Below are 21,951 nucleotides of genomic sequence, written 5' to 3' on the forward strand. Positions count from 1 at the left end.
TCCACATCCTGGAGGTCCAGACAAGACAAAAAGTATTGTCTGGGACATTCTCCCATGACGATAGGTATAAAAGAGATCCTTCTTCTCTAGAAGAAGGGATCGCCTCTTTCTCTATCTTGAACTAAACCCTAATTCTCCCATCCAATTACTAATTAGACTGGCTTAGCCTCATTCTAGGACCCCATCCTGGACGACGATTGATGTTAGTTCCTATTTTTATGTGATTCTGAGGATTAACTCATGTGAAACCACCACAAACGGTGTTAAGCTTAAAAACATATCAGAATATTAATTTTCAAGTTATGCCCTCAAATCATGAGAAAATGGCTATATGACCCATGTACATGATCAAGTGACCTTTTCTTGCACTTTAGCCCCTAAAAGTTAACTTTCCCCATGACAAAAGTAACTTAACAAGAAGATGTAACGGAACTAACCTCAATGGCGAGGTGGGAAATTTTGAATTGTTACAGTCATCATGTTACTTCTGGTGATCACAAGTGAAAAGTGAAGAAGGGAAAATTGATGGGTGCTAAGGGTCAGAAACACGGTACACTATATATGGTGGAGGTATCTGAAGTTGAAGCAAGCAGTGTTGAAGGAGTTGGGACATTCACTCTATGCCACCAAATATTTGTTCATACGAGTGAAGAGGGAATGTGTGACAACCCGAAACTTCTATCTTGTACAAGCCATTTAACTCAATCAAATTCAGACTTGTTTTGCTATCTTTTAGCTTTGTTAAGGGTCTATTTGAGTGTTTTAAGCCCAGTACCTTAAAGGATAAAGTGTTAAGAAGTATCGTATAGAGTTCAGTGTGCAGCATACAAGCCGGAAACTCCATCATAAGGAGTTTACGGTCGTAAACTAGACTTTACGGCCGTTAACACCTTCTTGACAGTGAACTCACCACCTTTAAATATGATATTCCTTCTTCCTTCACCACTTTTTTCGACTTTCAACTCAAGAACTCGGATTTTCTCTCAACAATCATCAAGTTTTCACCTTAATCTTCCAAAATGTAAGCAATCCTTCCATTTTATTTGTTATCCTTCTTGATCTTGTATCACCTTTTGATTTCATCCATGAAATTCATCGTTTTGGGTAGATCTTCAAGTCTTCTTCACTTTCACCAAGAGCACCAAGAACACATACTAGTTCTTGGACCGTGAACCCCCTTCCAAACTTCAAAAACGTGAGTACCTCTTCTACCTTCCATTTAAACTTAAGATCACACGGTTCGTAGCTTTGAAACATCATATTATGCCTAAACACCAAGATTTTACGGCCATAAAACCTTGCATGGCCGTAAACTCTTGTGTTGGTCTATGCTTTGGCCTCAAACTCATTTTAGCTCCAAACCTAGGACCGTGAACACTTAGGGAATGCTTGTTAGGGCCATAAAACACCTCCTTTGCAAGTCCTTCCATGAGTGTATGGTCGTAAACTCCATGACCATACACTCTATGGCCGAAAACTCCTCTTAGGTCGTAAACACAATGGCCGTAAACTCCATTGTGTGGTTGTAAACCCTTTAGATGCAATCCTTTGTGAATGTAGCACTTCAATATAAGTGTTTCCTAGTCCCTAAGATGGTTTCCTTTCATGATTAGTTGTATATACACTAATTATGTCCATATATGTGTCATTATATGCTTAATAGGATCCGTTTGTGCCTGATATTTCATTTAGCACTCAACATCCTTTTCTGATCTTACATTCGTATCACTCAATACAGGTGAGTTCATACCCATAATTTACCTTTTAAATGATTTTAAATGCTTTTAAGGGGTGGGGGAATACAAGTTGAAACATTATAGTTATTATATCAATCACATGTGATTAATAACTATCAAACAGATGGATTTCTTATACTTCAAAACTGTGTTATCAATCATCTATTTCAAAACATTTTATCAAACTCTTTTATAGGCTAAACTCTTTATCAAAGTCTTTTAAACTTATATATTGTCAAAATCATGTCTATATACATATAGTTATATAAATAAGATTGAAAGGGCTTAGGGATGATAACTCGCTTTATTTCATGTTCCTTTCAAAATAACATGTATTCTCATACAAACAATTGACACTAAATTACTTATGAACTCACAAGCTTAAATGCTAATTCTCTCTTTCAAAATAACATGTATTCTAAGGTCACTAATAAACAGATATCGATGACAGGTTTTGAGAAGACAGAGCACTTTCAAGACTCGTCTTTATTTTGATTATTCCTTTTTGGTGTCTTATTTTTATTGCACAGAACAGACATGCATAAAATTATACTATTAATGCAATGGATGATTTTGTTGCTTGTTTACTATTATGCATTGTTATGATATTGTACATGACGTCCTCCGCCCCCAAACGTTTATGCCAATTCGGTTTGGGGGTGTGACAGAATGAGGAAGCTTGCATTCAATGGGAGGATACTTGAAAGACCCCATTCACTAAAATTACCATAAAGCCAAACATGCTACATGCATATTCATAATTATAATTCACACTAGTGGTCTAAATACAAAAGCATGGATACAAACCAACTAAAAGGGTTTTTACAAAGTTTCATAACTAGTTGTATAAATACATAACTACCCAGGAATTTATAATCCATATACATATATGTATACCAAGTAAAAACGTAGTAGTGTCAACTACTCTAAGTCCTCCAACAAAGCCTGTTTACTCTGGATGCTTATCACCTGAAATAGTTAAACACTAAAAGGGATAAGTGGGCGTCACTTAGTGAGTTCAAAAATAGATACAATATAACGCTATGCCATATACATAACAATATGACAGGAACAAAAAGAAACAAAGGACAACAAAGGCTTATATGTGTATCAAATGAAGGACTTTCCAAATCAATAAACGGTTAGATTCAAGGGATTACAATAATTAAGACACAATAATTTAGGATCATAAGCATCATAAATTCCAGCCCAAGAGGCACATAAAACACAATCCCTTTTAATCATGTTGCTAGAATATACAGGCTTTCAGCCCTACCTAGCCCGAAGCCAATACCAAAGTGATACGAGTCATGCTCTACATGGTCAAAGGCACAAAGCCAATACCAAAGTGATACGAGTCATGCTCTACATGGCCAAAGGCATCAAAATCAATATCAAGTAATAACCACTTAGATCAATAACACAAGAAAGCACATTGCACATATAACACATAACATACAATTGTCCCTATATTGAACTCACTGTGCTGTAACCGAATGTTGCGATAAAATTCCTCTTTTTCTGATGAAATTACACCATCCTCAGGCCTCTAAAACCTTCAATTATACCCCTGGAGTTCATATTTAAAATTTCATAAGCAATTACTCAACTACTCTCAAGTTATGTTGTTTTCAATTTAGAAATTTTAGTTTTTGTTCTTTGTATAGCTGTCACTTGCAGATCTGTTTTACCCTTATTAAATGTCAAAATAACTAATAAATTATACATATTAACAAAATAGACTCTTATATCTTTCTAATGCCACTGACCTCACATTTTTATGATTTTTCTATAATTTACTATGAATTTTACAAAACAGCATCCTAAAGCTGTCAAAATGTTCCAAAGCTGTCAAAATTCAGCCTTACTGCACTGAACATATAGCTGTTTTCACCCATTTTAAGTCTGGAATTAGATTTTGGTTTTAAAACAAAAATCAAAGTAGACATTCTCAGATTTCCAGGGATATATAGCACATCTCCATACGATTTTTCTATAATTTTTGGTGATTTTTACAAAAACAGGACAATTATACCCTTTATAATTTCATTTTACCCTTTACATGATCAAACCTCATGATCAATATCATCAAGTTCTTCTTTTACAATGATAACACTGAATATTTTAGTAATCCATTCTAATTCAAGTATAAACCATGGGTTTCATTATTAATTTTCACTAATTACTCTTAAACCATATGATTAATTCTCAAGTTTACATGTAGTTACTTGATTTCCATTTAAGATTCTAGGTTAATAACATAAACTCATGCCTAATTTCATTAAATCAGTGGTAAACCCACTTTGATCAAACCCTAATCTCTTAATAACTCACTAATTACAAGGGTTAATCCAAAAATTAAGAGTTCATACCTTGATTACTAGACTTGATACTTCAAGAACACTCAAAATCTTGATTTAATCTTCAAAACTTGATCAAGATTGATCATGTATGTGAAAATCTCCTATAGGGATGGTGACGAACTGAAAATGGCAGGAAAATGACTCAAAATCGTGTTTCAATGGGTAAAAACCCGAGTTGGGTCGGGTTTGACCCGGTTTGGGTACCCGTTTTACCCCTAAACACTAAAAATTGCATAAGTTTTCGCTCGAAAATCCGTTTTCGATGAGGTTTTCGCCTGTACGTTTCTAACGAGATAATTTACAACTTCCAATAAAAATATCCCAGAAAAGATCTTCCAATAAAATCAGATTTAATTATTTTCAACTTAGACGTTATACTTTCGTTAATTCCGATAGTTGACTTTTTGATCGGAATCACATAAGACTTCCCTATCACCTCTAATACATTCCAAATGATTCTAAACTTAGTTTAACTTCAAATATTATAAACCTATTTCGTTAGAAATCAACGCTTAAAACCATACCGAAAATAATATATATATATATATATATATATATATATATATATATTTAAACGCTTACAATTCTATTTTACTATAACTACCTACTTTAAACGTTTAAAACAACATATAATATATATAATAATATTCATTTTTAAACTAACAATCATATGAAACATGATAATTAAACAAGATTACTGAAGTGTATGTTACAATACTAAATTTGAAGATTATGAGAGATGCTTCTAAGTCATGTTCTATTGGTAGACAGAAGAAAATTAGTCTTATAAAGATAGGAAATCTGCCTAAGTTTGGGAAGTCAATTTCAATTCCTTATGGTGTTTACTATCCCATTTCATTTTTTAGTGGTTAATGGATAGGAAAATGTTTAGGAAGAAGTGATAGATTTGATAAATAGAAATAGTGGGAGCTCTGGTGATAATAGTTATGAGAGTGGAGTTGTAGGTTTTTCAAAGATCAAACATCCTATTATCAAGAGGACCATTAAGAAAACTACTCCAGTGAAGCATTCTCCATCAACCAATGACATGTTGATGTGTGAGAATCGGTCAAAACCAGAGGCCCTGAGGATGAACTCCATACAGTAAAAGAAGGCTACGGATGATGAATTGAGTGAACTGCTGAACAGTAAGAATTTTCAGGATAAGGATGAGATTGATGGTAGAAAAACTTACAAGGAAAGATTGGTGGTCAAGGGAATCTAACAGAAGATAGGATGATTCTCCCTTTTCGAAGGTCAGCCCTTTATGGACTGTTTCCGGTTATATCATGATATGTTTATTGTTTTACATTCTGGTAGTTAGGATGAGGTTATGTTTATGCTTAGTGACCTGCTTAGATCGGTGTCCTGATTATAAGATGGTATTATGTGATATGCTAGTATGATCTATTAGATCGGTATCCTGATAGATAAGATGGTATTGTGTGTTATGTGGTATGATCCGTTTGATTAATTCGTTGTCTATAGACTGTTATGTGATTATATGTTATATGTGCACATGTTTGTTTGGCGGTTGAGGCTTATCTGCTTTTGCGAAAGCCAATAGACTTGGGGATTCCAACCTGTTGGTTGTGGGTCGTGAGTATTCCAACTCGAGGATGATTGGAATCATAGTATGTGGGCATTCCAACCTGTTGGTTGCGGGCCCAGGGTATTCCATCCCGAGGATGATTTGACCAATAGTATGTTGGCAATCCAACCAATTAGTTGAGGGCCTGGGGTATTCCAACCCGATGGTTGACTGGACCCATAGTATGTTGTTTATGATTATATGTGTATTGTAGTGGGTATGGGTATCTTGGGGGAACTCACTAAGCTTTCACGCTCACATCTATTGATTATTGTTTCAGGTACTACTGGTGATCGCGGGAAGGCGAAGGCATGATCGTACCGCTCCTCCTGATGTTATGATTTTATGATTTGATACTGGGATACTCTGATATTTATTATTTTGAAAACAAAGTTTGTAATGTTAAATGGTTTTAAGTGCTTTGAAAATTTTAAATTTGGCATGATTTTTATGGGTGTTACAAGTTCGTATCAGAGCCTTGGTTTGAGTGATTTTGAGGAACATTAGTGGGAATCTAGTCTCAACCCAAGGAAGGATTTTCAAAATAAATTAAAAAAATGGTTTTCAAAATGAGAAAAGGGAGGATGCATGGTGTACGATCAGTCGGAGCTAGTAAGTAGACCCTAAAATACCATACAGTTATTTGATTATGTGATATGTTAGAACAACATGCTAGTACTAGGCTGGGGATTTTCAAGAATTGCATGATAGAATTGCATGAATATATGATGCCTACTAGCCTAGGGTTTCCTTTATATGAGATTGACATCGTTATTGTAGTTGCTTAGTGTATGCAGCACGACCATACATAATTAAGATCTTATAGCCTGAGAATGTTTGATTTGATGTTATGTTCCATTCTTATTGAGTAGGGGATTAGGGTAGGATTAGATATTTAAAAGTCTATAGGGTCCAACGTTATGTATGACTAGCATACACTAGTGTTGCAGGGTTGGTGGAAGTTTCACGAATCGGTGGGTTATGTGAGGCCGGTAGGTCAGTTGTGAGACAGTTAGCCTTCCTCTAGGAGTGAGGTTGAGCAACCACTATATGGATGTATATTGTTAGGGTGTTGTGGTGATACTTGAGACAAATATGGGTAGGTGTGGAAGGTAGTATGGGCCCGTACAACTGAAAGCACAGGACCCATACGCATAGCAAGGAAGTCACAACCCCTAGGGTTTAGTCGGGAGTTGGTTCCCAGTTATTTATGTGGATTGTCTGATATCTTCCCGTTATATTTTCAGTATGGTGGTTACGAGGCGTTTTGTGACTAGATACGAATCAGGATCAGGGCAGGGCAATCAGGAGGCCCCGACAGTGCCTGAGGTTATCAACCAGGAGGGTCCAACATTGACATAGGATCGAGTCAGGGAGATCATCCGCGAGGAGGTGGTCGAGATTGTCTGGGGTCATATTCCAAAGTTGTTTGGGTCTATCAAGACCGCTGTGATGGAGTACTTCGATGACAGATACGCAACCCTTGCGGAGACGGTTGTCGCTGCAGCTGCATTGGCTATAACAGCGGCATGATGAGGAGTAGGAGCTAGTCGGGGTTTCTAGTATAGGGACTTCGATAACACAAAGCCCCCTACTTTTGATGGGACTCAGGAGCCCATCAAGGCTATGAGGTGGATTTCTGATGTGGATGGATGTTTCTTTATTTGCTCGTGTCCTACTGACCAGAAGGTCAGGTGTGCTCTGAACATGCTAAGGTTCGGGGCCAAGGACTGGTGGAGGTTGATGATAGGGTAGTACACTAATGATCAGAGAGCTACTGTTACTTGGGGGCAGTTCAGGGATATGTTCCGCGCCCAATACATTCCACGGGTTGAGTGGGAATGATTGGATCAGGAGTTTTTGAGTTTGAGACAGGACGGGGAGTCTGTGATGGAGATCACTCGTATGTTCACAAAGAGGGCAATGTTCTACCCAAAGTTTGCTTCTAAGTAGGCTCAGATAACTAGTTATCTGAGCATGCTCAAGACTGACATTTGACAGTTTGTGTCTACCTAACAATGTGATCCACTTCTGGATTTACAGGAGGCTGCGAGGCGGCATGAGTTGGAGATCGAGCTGCAGTTGAAGGAGCAGCGGCAGGCCCCGACACAGTCGCAGCCAGCGCCGAAGCGGTCTAACACCACTGATACCAGGATTAGGGGATAGCCAAGACGCACTTGTGGGATGTGTGGAAAGGCTCATTCAGGGACGTGCCGATCAGGGAGTAGGTGCCACCGATGTGGCAAGCAGGGCCATCTGGCCATGGATTGTAGGCAACAGACTCCGGCTTCCAGAGTCAAACTTTGTTATCATTATGAGCAGGTGGGCCATATGAAGGCCCAATGTCCTCTTCTAACCACCAAGCCATCGCAGACTCCAGCACGGACTACATTGAGGATTGGGGATCGGAGGCCAGTTAAGGAAGAACCTCCGAAGGCTCTGAGGCGTGCCTTCCAGCCTACGACTGAGGAGGCCAGGGAAGCGCCGAGCGTGGTTGCTAGTGTGTTTCTACCCTCTGTTTCTTTTATTTTTCTGTTTTATGCTTATATGTTGTACCTATGGTTAGGTACATTTTTAGTGAACTCCTTGCCTGCATTGGTTTTATTTGACTCAAGGGCGAGTCGGTCGTTTGTATCTTAGACTTTCAGTAGGGAGTTCAGTATGCCATCAGGCAAGCTAGAGTGTCTGTTGCGAGTCTCTATCTCCAATGAAAACGTAGTTTCTGCTTCTTCGGTCTATCGAGGATGCGACTTAGAGATCTTCGGAGTGTCCTTTCCGGTAGACTTGATTCTGATTCCCATGGGGGAGGTGTGCATGATTGTGGGCATGGATTGGCTCAGTCGATTCGGTGCCATGATCGATTGTGAGGGTCAACGGATAGTAGTTCGAACCCCAAGTCGGGGATAAATGATTGTATATGGAGAAGCAGCCAGAGTGGGAGCAGGGTTCTATTCAGCTGCCATGGCTCGACAGTATATTCAGCACGGGTGTGCAGGTTATTTGGCGTATGTGGTGGATACGCGATCCAGAGATCAATTTTCAGTTTCAGAGGTTCCAGTAGTCAGGGAGTTTGCTGATGTGTTTCCGGAGGAGTTGCCAGGGATACCTCCGGAGAGGCAGCTCGAGTTTCGAATCGACCTGGTGCCGGATATGGCCCCTATCGCCAAGGCGTCGTACCGGTTGGCGCCACCCAAGATGCATGAGTTGTCATCACAACTGCATGAACTGCTGGGCAAGCATTTCTCCGTGGGGAACACCAATCCTCTTCGTCAGGAAGAAGGAAGGTTCGCACCAGATGAGCATTGATTATAGGGAGTTGAACAAGTTGACGGTGAAGAACCGTTATCCACTCCCGAGGATAGATGATCTTTTTTGATTAGTTTCAGGATGCATCTTGGTTCTCCAAGATAGATTTGAGGTCCATGTATCATAAGGTCCGGGTTAGAGAGGAGGACGTGGAGAATACCGTGTTTCGGACTCATTATGGTCATTACGAGTTCGTGGTGATGCTGTTTGGTCTAACCAACATGCCAGCAATATTCATGGACCTGATGAACGGGTTCTGCAGACTGATGCTTGATCACTCGGTCATAGCATTTATTGATGATATCTTGGTATATTACAAGACCCGAGATCAGCATAGAGAGCACCCTTGGGAGTTATTGGGAGTTCTAAGACGAGAACGGTTGTATGCTAAGTTCTCAAAGTATGAGTTTTGGTTACGAGAGGTATAGTTCCTCGGACATCTCGTTAACCAGGAGGGGATTCTGATCGATCCGGCCAAAATCGAGGCAGTCATGCAGTGAGAGGTGCCGAGATCTCCTTCAGACATAAGGAGTTTTCTGGGATTAGCAGGGTACTACCGAAGATTTATACGGGATTTCTCCAAGATTACAGTACACCTCACTCGTCTGACGAGGAAAGGAGTAGATTTTCGCTAGGGCCCTCAGCAACAGAGGGCGTTTGAGACCCTCCGTCAGCGGGTGTACGAGGCTCCAGTTTTGACACTCCCGGAGGGAGTTGAAGATTTTGTGGTGTTCTGTGATGCATCTATTACATGCTTGGGGGTGGTCCTCATGTAGACAGGATGAGTGATAGCCTACCCATCGCGGCAGCTGAAGCCGCATGAGACGAGATACCCTGCACATGATTTAGAGTTGGTAGTGGTGGTGTTCGCTCTCAAGATATGTAGACATTACCTATATGGGGTTCATTGTACCATATACACGGATCACAAGAGCTTGAGACATATCATGGATCAGCCGAACCTGAACATGAGACAACGCAGGTGGCTGGATGTAGTCAAGGACTACGATTGTGAGATCCTTTACCACCCCGGTAAAGCGAATGTGGTGGCGGACTCTTTGAGCCGCAAGTCATCTGGGTCTTCCACCCCAGCAATATGTATGAGGATAGAGGTGGATTCCCTACTCGTGACTTTGATCTGAGATGCTCAGGTTGAGGGCATACGACTAGAGAACTGGAAGATGGATAGGATCAGGGGTGAGAACACCCGGTTTGTGTAGGATACCGGGGATTATTGAATCGATGCAATCAGGTATGGGTTCCAATTTCTGGTGGGGTCAGACAGACAGTCATGGAGGAGGCTTATAAGTCTCACTTCTCTATTCACCCGGGGGCTACTAAGATGTACATAGACCTGAGTTTGAGTTACTGTTGGCCATGTATGTAGGGAGATATCGCTTGGTACGTCGAGAGGTGCTTGACCTGTAGGATGGTCAAGGCCAAGCATCAGAGGCCGCATGGTATGCAGTAGCTCCTGGAGATTCCCATGTGGAAATGGGACACAGATCACGCTGGATTTCACTACCAAACTGCCGAGGATGGCGAAGGGGTTTGATGCTATATGGGTCATTGTAGATCAATTGACTAAGAGTGCCCATTTCTTGGCTATACGGGAGAGTTCTTCGGCCGAGAAGTTGGCCGACGTGTATGTTCGCGACATCGTCGCTCACCATGGGGTTCCGGTCTCCAGTTTTCGACCGAGATGTTAGATTTACCTCCCGTTTTTGGAAGAAGTTCCATGAGAAAATGGGCATGCGATTGCACTTTAGCACAACATTTCATCCACAGACCAACGGTCAGAGTGAGTAGATCATTCAGACCCTCGAAGATATGTTGAGTGCGTGTGTCATTGACTTTGGTGGGAGTTGGGATTCCTATCTACCCCTTGCATAGTTCGCCTGTAATAACAACTATCATTCCATCAATGGCACCCTGCCTTTCGAGCAATTGTATGGGCGGAGATGGTGCACCCTAGTTTGTTAGGGTGAGGTCGAACACAGGGTGATGGGACTGATGGAAGTAGTCTTGCAGACTACCAGGAAGATTCAGTAGATTAGGCAGCAATTGCAGACCGCTCAGAGTCGGCAGAAGAGTTACGGCGACAGATGCCGATCTGAGTTTGAGTTGCAGGTGGGTGATGGTACTCCTAAAGGTCTCACCCTAGAAGGGTGTGATCCTCTTCAAGAAGAGGGGGAAATTGGGTCCCCGCTACATTGGACCATTTAGGATTGTTTTCAGGGTTAACAAGGTGGCATATAGGCTAGAGCTACCGGAGGAGCTTAACCAGATCCATAACACTTTCCACGTTTTGCAATGACGAAAGTGCATTATGGTTCAGGAGGTTGTGGTGTCGTTAAATGACATTCAGGTTGATGAGCGCTTGGATTATGTTGAGAGGCCCATGGCTATTCTGTAGAGGAAGGTGAAGGTTCTGCGGAACAAAGAGATGCCTTTGGTAAAGGTACAGTGGGAGCACCGAAGGGGCTCCGAGTGGACGTGGGAGCCGGAGGCGGAAATGCGGGAGCACTATCCAGGATTGTCCATCGTGGCAGACTTTGAGGGCGAAGTCTGGTTCAAGTGGGGTAGAATTGTAACGCCCTGACTCTCAGGTTATAATTTTATAGCTTTAATTTCCATAAATTGCAAGGTCTACTCGACGAGTTAGATTCCCTGACTCATCGAGTAGAATCGTTTTGGGCCACGCGTTTAAGTGACCTACTCGCCAAGTCCAATATAGGAATCAACGAGTAGGAGCTGGAGGATGAAACCCTAATTTTTGGGGTTTTGCACCCCATTTAAAGGATCATAAACCTCCTTTAGCCTCCTTACAACCTCTTGAGAGTCCAGCAAAAACCCTATATGTGTGTGTGCTTATTCCTTGTGTGTTTCAAGTGTTGGAAGGTTGATATTAGTGATGAGAGCTTGGAGAGCAAGTGGCTAGAAGCAAGGAACGTGTGAAGATCTGAAATCTACCTCAGTTAGCATCCTTTGGAAGGTATTAAGTCGTTTCCTTGACCTCATTTCATTCTAGATCTCTTTGGGTTAAATATTTGGGCTTTTTTTAGCATATTTAGAAGCTATTCTTTGGGCATGAGCTAAGATCTGAAGTTGTAACTTCAGATTTGAACTATCTTTGGTCTCTAACCCATAAAGCTTTCAGCTTTATCAAGTATGAGCCTCTCCTTAAGTGTAAAACTCAATTACAAGCTTGGTTTTGACATTATGAGCTTTGCATGCACGTAAAGTTTGTAACTTTACATGATAAACATGTCTTGGGAAGTTGGATCTGCAATATGGGACCTTAAAATGGATTAAAAATCATATGAATAGATAATGGACTGAATGGACTCGACGAGTTTCATGGTCAACTCGGCAAGTCCGATGAAGATTGACGTGCATGGACTTATACATGGACTCAGCGAGTTAAAGGGGTGACTCGGTGAGTTAACTTGGGTTTTCCGGACTTTTGGGCATGCTTGAACTCGGCGAGTTGCAGGGAAAATGAGTTAGTGGGGGTTTTCATGACTACTCAAGTTCTGGAAGGACTCGACGAGTCGGTTCAACATGGACTGTTGACCTTGATCTACTTTAACTTTGACCAATTGTTGAATATTTGACTTATGGGGAATTTTAGGAAATTGGAAATTCACAAGTATGTTTCTATGGTGAATATAGGTGGTGGAGTTTGTGACAGTGATCTTGGAGTTTGAGCTTATCTTTCGAGTCGACAGTAGCGAGGTTAGTTATCCTCACTATATCTATAGGGTCTAAGGCACCAAAATCGGCCCTTTATGGATTGTATCCGGTTATAGCATGATATGTTTATTGGTTTACATCCTCGTAGTGAGGATGAGATTATGTTGATGCTTAGTGACCTGGTTAGGTCGGTGTCCTGGTTATAGGATTGTATTATGTGATATGCTAGTATGATCTATTAGATCGGTATCCTGATAGATACGATATTATTATGTGTTATGTGGTATGATTCGTTTGATCAATTCATTGTCTATAGATTGTTATGTGATTATTTGTTATATGTGCACATGTTTGTTTGGCGGTTGAGGCTTATCTACTTTATGCGAAAGCCAATAGACCTGGGCATTCCAACCTGTTGGTTGTGGACCATGAGTATTCCATCCTTAGGATGATTGGAATCATAGTATGTGGGCATTCCAACCTGTTGGTTGTGGGCCTGGGGTATTCCATCCCTAAGATGATTGGGCCCATAGTATGTTGGCAATCCAATCAATTGGTTGAGGGCCTGGGTATTCCAACCCGATGGTTGATTGGACCCATAGTATGTTGTTTATGATTATATGTGTATTGTCATGGGTATGTGTATCTTGGGGGAACTCACTAAGCTTTCAAGCTTACATCTATTGATTATTGCTTCAGTACTTCTGGTGACCGCGGGAAGACGAAGGCATGATCGTACCGCTCCTCCTGTTGTTATGATTTTATGATTTGATACTGGGATACTTTGATATTTATTATTTTGAAAACAAACTTTGTAATGTTAAATGGTTTTAAGTGTTTTGAAAAGTTTAAATTTGGCATGATTTTTATGGGTGTTACAAAGATGCTCACGGCTGATGCTCATGGAAGATACTCACGGATGTGTTAGATTAGGTGTCTAAGCTCATAACTATAATTAGTATGTACTTGAACCGATAGTAGCATGGTCCATTTCGGGTTGCCTTCACCAAAACAATTTGATAGATGGATATTTGAGTAAGACGTTATTTATGATTTATTAATATATTAATATATTAATTGAGGAATCATATTATTTAATCAGTATTGATCAAGAATTAATTTAGTGATCAAAAGAGACTAATTAAAATGATACATATGGGTTGGGCTAATGATCCATGATATGATTTGTGATGGGCTTATGGGTTAGTCCATGAAGTATTTATCCAAATCAAATGGATGGATCATAGGCTTATATGTATGGATTAGGGTTACACATGACCCTTGAGATTCTACACACACACACACGAACATATATATACATATATATATATATATATATATATATATATATATATATATATATATATATATATATATAAGCTAAAATCATACACCCTTGCATTCCAAGAAGTAGAATTCGATTTCTAGTCTCCAAATCTCTCTCATATCCATCTATTCTTTTATTGGTGTTTGTGAATTGTTTGAGGCACAACACTTGGGGTGTTAAGTTCTCCTAAGTTAAAAGTCTTACTAGCTACATCAAAAGGTAATCTTCTAACTAGAATTATGATTCATGTATCAAATTTGTATGCTAGTTTAGGCTTCATGCTTTGGAGACCGATGTTGCATGTATAATTAGAGAAAACTTAGATCCAGAGCATTAGGGTTGTATGTGCACCATAGAAATGTTAGATTACATAAATCCCAACACTGGTATCAGAGTCATGGGTGTTTTATATTGTATTGATGCAATTGTGTAATCTTCAAAGCTGAAAAATTGCATTTCGGGATTCTGTCAGGGCCAACTCGCCGATTCCATCATCCAACTCAACGAGTTGGATGATGTTTTCCATGAACTCGACGAATCCATTATGACACTCGACTAGTTGATGTATATGATGGTAGAATCTTCGAGTTTTTGGCCTATTTTGGATTAGGAACATTAGCACAAACTGTTTTGGTTCATAAAATTCTATTTTAATGATATGGTAATGTTAATCCCCATCCAATAACATGATGTTATCAAATTTTAAGATAATTACTTGATTTTGTGAAAAAGTAGTTATTTGTAAAATTTAAAGTTATCATGTAATATGAATCAAATTAGGTCAAGTTGGTAAATAATCATCATATGATAACTGTATTAGTTAATTTGATCTAGATGTGTTTCTTGAAGAGTTCCGTAACTTGTCCTCACCTTATAAAATGCGAAAGTCATCATTCATGAAATATTGATTCTCGTAACTTATATAATTCCAAATGTCTTGTAATGTTCATAACTTGTCCTCAAGTTATGGAATTGGAAAGGTCTCATCAATGAAAAATTAATTTCATAAGTTATGGAAATCAAAAGTTTTGACAAGTTACAAAACTTGCTTTGAAGTTTTGGAACTTGAAAAGTTACATTTATGAAACTTTAATTCCAAACCCTACAATTTTAAAAGTTTAAAATTCAACCCTATACTATGATAATATTAAATTTAATACTTATATATATATATATATATATATATATATATATATATATATATATATATATATATATATATATATATATATATATATATATATAGAAAAAGTCAGTCTTACTATTAGTAGGCCTCATTCACGAAGCCGATCTATAAGGGGGTTATAAGGTTACTGCCTATAAAATTGTGTTTTAATGGGTGTTCACTCTCACCTACCGCTTCCTTGACTGGTGGAGGGTCTTTAGCCGAACGGGTAGGATAGGACATTAATTCTCATTAATAAGTATAATGAAAATATACAAAGTAACTAAACTTTTATAAATTCCCAAATCCTAGTTACTTTAGGAAAATGTGTAAATGGTGGTATTCCATGAAATTGCACTTTGCACTTTGTTAAGTTGTTGGTGGAGTGTGTGTGGTTAACCGATACTAATTTGGGACTGACAATGTGTGGAAAAGGGTAGCTTGGTGTTAATCATGGATCAATGGAGCGTGTGTGGTTAACCGACACATTGATTATGTGATTTGTAACATCGAAAGTACCAAGCTAATTTTCTTGGTTATTCGCACCTTGTTTGTGATCCTCAATATCCCAGTCACAAACTTGAAGGGCATAATCGAGATTTAAACATGTCATTGAAAATTTCAATGAAACCCAAATGAATCTTGAAATTTCAATTCCTTTAAAACCTAAATCTTGTTTTTCGTTTCTCATGATGGAAATTAGTAAATCGTCATTTACCTGCCTTCAAATATTTTACAATTGGATTACAACATCCCTCTCCGATTGTAAAATATTGTGTTGGGTCCTAGCCTTAATATTTCATTTTGGGTGTTATATTAAGGATTCTTATCTAATCTAAACTTTGTCTTTCTTTTCAGATGTCTACTTCGAACAATGCTTCAAACTCAATCCCTTTAGGCTTTTTCTCCCTCATGAACTTATGTGGGAGGGTCATCTTTGATGGAGCAAATTTTAATGATTGGATTAGAAACATCCAAATGGCCATTCATTATGAGGACGAAGAATATGTTCTCGACAAAGAGCTTAAGGAGATTGATGAATCTACTGCTACTCCCGAACAAATTGTTGAATACAATGCCCATGAGACGGACGTGACCAAAGTGTCGTGTATTATGATTGCTACCATGACTGCTGAGCTTCAGAAGTTCTATGAGGACTTTTGGCCTTATGAAATGCACCAAGACTTGATGGAAAGGTACCATCAAAGTGCTAGGCAGGAAAGGTATGAAATCGTAGCCTCCATGATTACTACCAAAATGAAGGATGGAGAGTCCATCACAGCCCACTTGCAAAAGATGCAAAGGTTTATGGACCGCTTACTGAAGTTGAATGTCAACTTCTATGAAGAGTTGGCCATAGATATCATTCTACACACTTTACCTCCTTGTTGTGATCAGTTTCGTATGACCTACCATATAAACATGGAGGAGGTCACTCTAAGCAAACTCCAAGGCCTCTTGAGGACTGCTGAAAGTAGTCTTAAAGGTAAATCGGTTGTGCCTACTCCTACTGCAACTCCCCTTGTCTTAGCAATTGGACATGGGAAGGGAAAGAGGAGGAAGGCTTAATCTAAAAATCCCAAGGGAAAGTCCTGGGATAGATCCTCTTCAAGTGGGACCAAAGTTGGTTCTACCGTACCCTCTCCAAATCCAAAGGAAGTAGAGTGCTTCCATTGTCATGAAAAGGGGCACTGGAAGCAAAGCTCCCCCAAATACTTGCAGGACATAAAGAATGGGAAGATAAAGCCCACCTTTGCATGTATTTTACACTATTTTGTCTAAGAACTCATCACATGCTAAGTCTCGAATCCTTGATACAGGATGTGGTTTTCACATTTGTTCTGATTTGCAGGGTCTAAAAGAAAGTAGGGATGTGGAGCATGGGAAGATGAACTTGATCATGGGGAATAGTAAAAAGTTGCCTATAACCAAGATTGGAGTTTATTCTTTATTGCTTAGTAATGGTTTAAAATTAGATTTGAATAATTGTTGCTACTCGTCATATATGGCGAGGAATATTATTTCCTTTCACAGTTTGTATGAACAAGGATTTACCTTTTCTTTTAATAATGAAATTGGTGGTTTTAATCCTTATTTTATTGATGTAATTTATTTTTGAAGCATTGCCTTATAATGGTATATATGAAACTGTGATGGTTGTAGATAACTTAGGAAATAATGTGTTGCATATCGATTCGTCCAATGGTTTAGACAAAGCATCATTATGGAATTGTCATCTTGGACATGTCAACAAGAAGCGCATAACCCAAATCTAAAAGGATGGAGTTTTGGAGTCATTTGACTTAAAGTCAGACGACACTTGTGAATATTGTTTGCTTGGAAAGATGCCTAAGTCACCCTTCACTGGTACTTGTGCAATGGGTGAGGGTTTATTTGATCTCATACACACATGTGTGTGTGGACCCTTCAGAACCACCATAAGGGATGCTAACCACTTCTATGTGACTTTTACTAATGATTATAGAAGATATGGGTATGTCTAATTAATCAAACATAAGTCAGAAACCTTTGAAAAGTTCAAAGAGTTTAAGCAAGAAGTGGAGAATCAATTAGGCAGGAAGATAAAGATGCTCTGACCCAATTGAGGAGGAAAGTATCTTAGTATCGAGTTCCACGACTACATTAAGGAATTTGGAATCGTTTCAAAATTAACACCACCTAGGACACCACAGCTTAATGGTATAGCTGAGAGGCGCAATTGAACCTTGTTGGACATGGTTTGTTCCGTGATGAGTCGAGCTTCGTTACCTAACTCATTCTGGGGGTATGCCTTAGAGACTGCCTCCCATATCCTTAACATAGTCCCAACTAAAAAGGTTTCCAAAACACCTCACTAAATGTGGACAGGGAAGGTTCCATCATTAGACCACATCAAGGTTTGGGGTTGTGAGGCTTTCGTAAGACGAGAGACTCACGACAAGCTCGAACCTCATAGTGAGCGATATATTTTCATCGGCTACCCATAGAAATCCTTTGGATATCTTTTCTATAGATCGAGTGACAATTTTGTCTTCGTTGCGAGGAGATGAGTCTTTCGCAAGAGAGAACTCATATGCCAGGGGGACAATGGGAGGCAAATTGACCTTGAAGAGCTTCAAGAGTTAAGTGATAAAGGAACCTCATACATTAGTGCTCTACATGAGGAGGAAACTCCAGTTGAACCATTTGACGAGTCCTTACCTCTGAGGCGTTCCAATAGAGTTAGAAATACACCTGAGTTTTATGGTTTCCATATTACTACTGAAGGTGATACATTTATCAGTGATAGCACACTGGTAAATTTAAATGAAACTAACAATTACAAGGAAGCTATGGTAGGCTCAGAGTCTGCTAAATGGAAAGAGGCGATGGTCAACGAGATTCATTCCATGTATGACAATCAAGTTTGGAACTTGGTTGATCATGTACCAGGCCGTAAGATGGTCGGGTGCAGATGGATCTTCAAGAAGAAGACCGGCATGGATGGGCAAGTACACCTATAAGGCACGATTGGTTGCGAAGGGCTTTACTCGAACTCCTAGAGTTAACTTTGATGAGACCTTCTCACCAATCGATAAGATTAAATCTATAAGGGTTATGATAGCCATAACTGCATTTCATGATAAGGAAATATGGCAAATGGATGTCAAAACCGATTTCCTAAATGGGAAGTTGGCTAAATATGTCTACATGAATCAGCCAAAGGGTGTTTTAAATGTAAAGTACCCTAATAGAGTGTGTTAGCTTGAGAAGTCCATTTATGGATTAAAACAAGCATCTCGCAGATGGAATCTTTGTTATGACGAGAAAGTCAAAGAGTTTCATGTGTATATGTTAAAGCATGTGGGAGTATAGTTAGCTTTCAGGTGTTGTGTATGGATGACATACTGCTCATAGGAAATGACATTCCAACCTTTACAGGAGGTTAAGTCCTGGCTTGGGAAATGTTTCGCTATAAAGGACCTCGGAGAAGCTGCTCATATTGTAGGGATAAGAATATTGAGAAACAGGAGTAAAAGACTAATAAGACTTAGTCAAACTATCTACTTGGACAAGATTTTGAAACGTTTCAGCATGGAGGAGTCCAAGAAAGGAGAATTACCTATCAAGAGCAATACCGAATTGAGTAAGACAAAGAGTCCAAGTACAGACACTGAGATGGCAGAAATGAGTCGAATACCATATGCTTTTGTTGTTGGCTCGATCATGTATGCTATGACATGTATTCGCCCTAATGTAGCCTTTGCTCTGAGCATGGTGAGCATATATCAAGGGAATCCGGGAAAAGCTCACTGGATTGCGGTAAAGAACATTCTAAAGTACCCACGAAGGACTAATGATTGGGTCCTTACCCTCGGTAGGAGTGATGACTTAAGAGTAACAGGGTATAGTGACGCCAGATTTCAGACCGGCATATATAATTTCCGCTCTCAGTCGAGCTGGATATTTACCCTAAATGGTGGAGCAGTAACTTGGAAAAGTTCCAAACAGGAGACTGTAGCTGATTCAATGTGCAAATCAGAGTATATAGCAGCAAGTGAAGCCTCGAAGGAGGCGATATGGCTAAAGAACTTCATCGGAGACCTTAAAGTTGTACCAGCTGTAAAGGAGCCTATGGAGATTTTATGTGACAATGAGGGCGTGGTAGCCTTAGCCAAGGAACCAATGGATCATGGCAGATCCAGACACATCGACAGGAAATATCACTACATAAGACATCAAATAGAAGAAGGAGTCCTCATAATTAAGGGGGTATCATCAGAAGAAAACCCAGTAGATCCCCTTATGAAGGGACTGAGTAGGGTAAAGCACTTGCATCACGCTAAGAGAATCGGGTTGAAGGACAATATTAGTTTTAATTATTAGATAGACATTTAGAAACTTGTAATAGCTAAATTGTAATTGACATTGATGATTGAATAAAAGAAGTTTTATTTATAAGTAAAGTTACTATCTTGTGTCAATTGTTTACTATTGTTTCATTTTGCATGTTTTGACTTCTAGAATAATAAGACTATTCAAACTATCCACAATCGATCATACTTTGGAGGTAGGTTATGAAAGCAGACTGTCATGAATGAATTTTTGTAAGATTATCTATGACAACTCGAAATTTCTATCTTATAACAATCCCTGCATTCAATCAAAGTCAAACTTTCAATTGCTAAATTTTTGCAGTTTTGGAGTCAGTTTGAGTGTTTTAAAGCCTAATACTGAAAGAGATAATTGGAGAGAGGATACTTTAGGGTAAAGTATGCAATATTTAAGTTCCAAAACTCCAAGAGTTTGGAGTTTACGGCCCAAATGGTATTGGGGACGTAAACCCTAAGGACTATATAAGTGGCACTTAGCCATTTTTGTCATTTTCAACCATTTTCAAGTCCTTAACCTCATTCTCTCTCAAGTATCATCACTAGATCTTTAGCTTAGTAAGTATTTTCTTCCTTGATTTGTTAGTAAACTTCATTATCTAATGTTTGTTAATGATTTCATCCATTAAATCTCTTCATTTGATAGATAATCAAGTGTTCTTCATTTCACCAAGAACACACACTAGTGTTCTTGAGCCTTAAGCACCCTTTCAAGCTTCTACACAGTAAGTACTCTTGTGTTAGCTTGTTCTATGCTTAAATCAACTAGATTACACTTAGAAATCATCAAGAAATGATGATCAAAAGGGAGTTTACGGCCAAGGAACCTTCTTGGGCCGTAAACTCTATTTAAGGGTCCAAATGAGCCCTAAGCTCTTCTCAAGCCTTAGGATAAAGTCTAGAACACTTCTATCATAAGATAGGGACCTTAGACTTTGATTTGGTACATGGTACCATGAGTTTACAGTCGTAAACTCATGGGGAAATGGTCCTTAGGTCGTGAACACTAGTTAGTGGTGCAATGATGCCACCATTCCTTCCTAGGGCTTAGACTTGATCATAGAACACTTCATATTGGCTTATAAGACCTTAAACCACAACTTGATACTTAGTACCATGAGTTTACGGCCATAAACTCATGAGGAAAGGGTCTTTGGGTTGTAAACTCATGTGGTGCATACCATATGGGCCATAAACTCCCAAGTAAGGCCCTACACCCCCTTATGTGCAACCCTATGTGGTTTAACACTTTAGTACACGTGTTTCCTAGTCCTTAAGGTTGTTCCATTACCTAATTAGTTGTTATAAACACTAATTGTAAGCATATATGTGTCTTTATATGTTAAATAGGATCTGTGTGTGCTCAAGTCCTCACTTGACACTTAGCATCCTTTACCGATCCTACTATCACATCACTCATTTCAGGTGAGTTCATACCCATTAATCGACCTTTTAAATACTTTTAAATGCTTTTATGGGGGAATACAAGTTGAATATCATAGTTATTATATCAATCACATGTGATTAATAAGTATCAAACATATGGCTTTACTATACTTTCAAACCGTTTTATCAAACAAACTACTTTTAAATCGTTTTATAAACTCACATCAAGTCATGATTATTTATTGTTTCAAACCCTTTAAATGTATTACAAAACCTATTTTCCCCTTATGTATTCTTAAAAACCTCTATATATATATATATTGATAAGATAACTGTGACTTCAACTCCAACACTTTGTATAGCAAAAGTGTATAAACATACATGGACACTTCAAACTACATTACTAGTAAACTATAATAGGTATAGTTTATGAGATACTACTTGTTATTCCTAGTACAACTGGAACATACAAGAGTCAGTTCATTCATGAGTCTATACAAATCTATTACA

At 39.0% G+C, this 21,951-nt stretch overlaps 1 long non-coding RNA gene across 1 annotated transcript; it reads right to left on the minus strand.

Annotated features, from left to right (window-relative positions):
- Positions 1-2,521: 2,521 nt before the first annotated feature.
- Positions 2,522-4,201, minus strand: LOC145008495 (uncharacterized). Its single transcript, XR_013663497.1, has 3 exons — positions 4,109-4,201; positions 3,219-3,306; positions 2,522-2,705 (listed from the first exon to the last, which is right to left on the minus strand). It is a non-coding gene; the product is annotated as an uncharacterized LOC145008495 (long non-coding RNA).
- Between the last annotated feature and the right edge of the window lie 17,750 nt (positions 4,202-21,951).

The sequence above is a fragment of the Lactuca saligna genome, chromosome 8 (genome assembly GCF_052625555.1).
Source record: "Lactuca saligna cultivar CGN05327 chromosome 8, ASM5262555v1, whole genome shotgun sequence".
In the NCBI taxonomy this organism is placed as follows: Eukaryota; Viridiplantae; Streptophyta; class Magnoliopsida; order Asterales; family Asteraceae; genus Lactuca; species Lactuca saligna.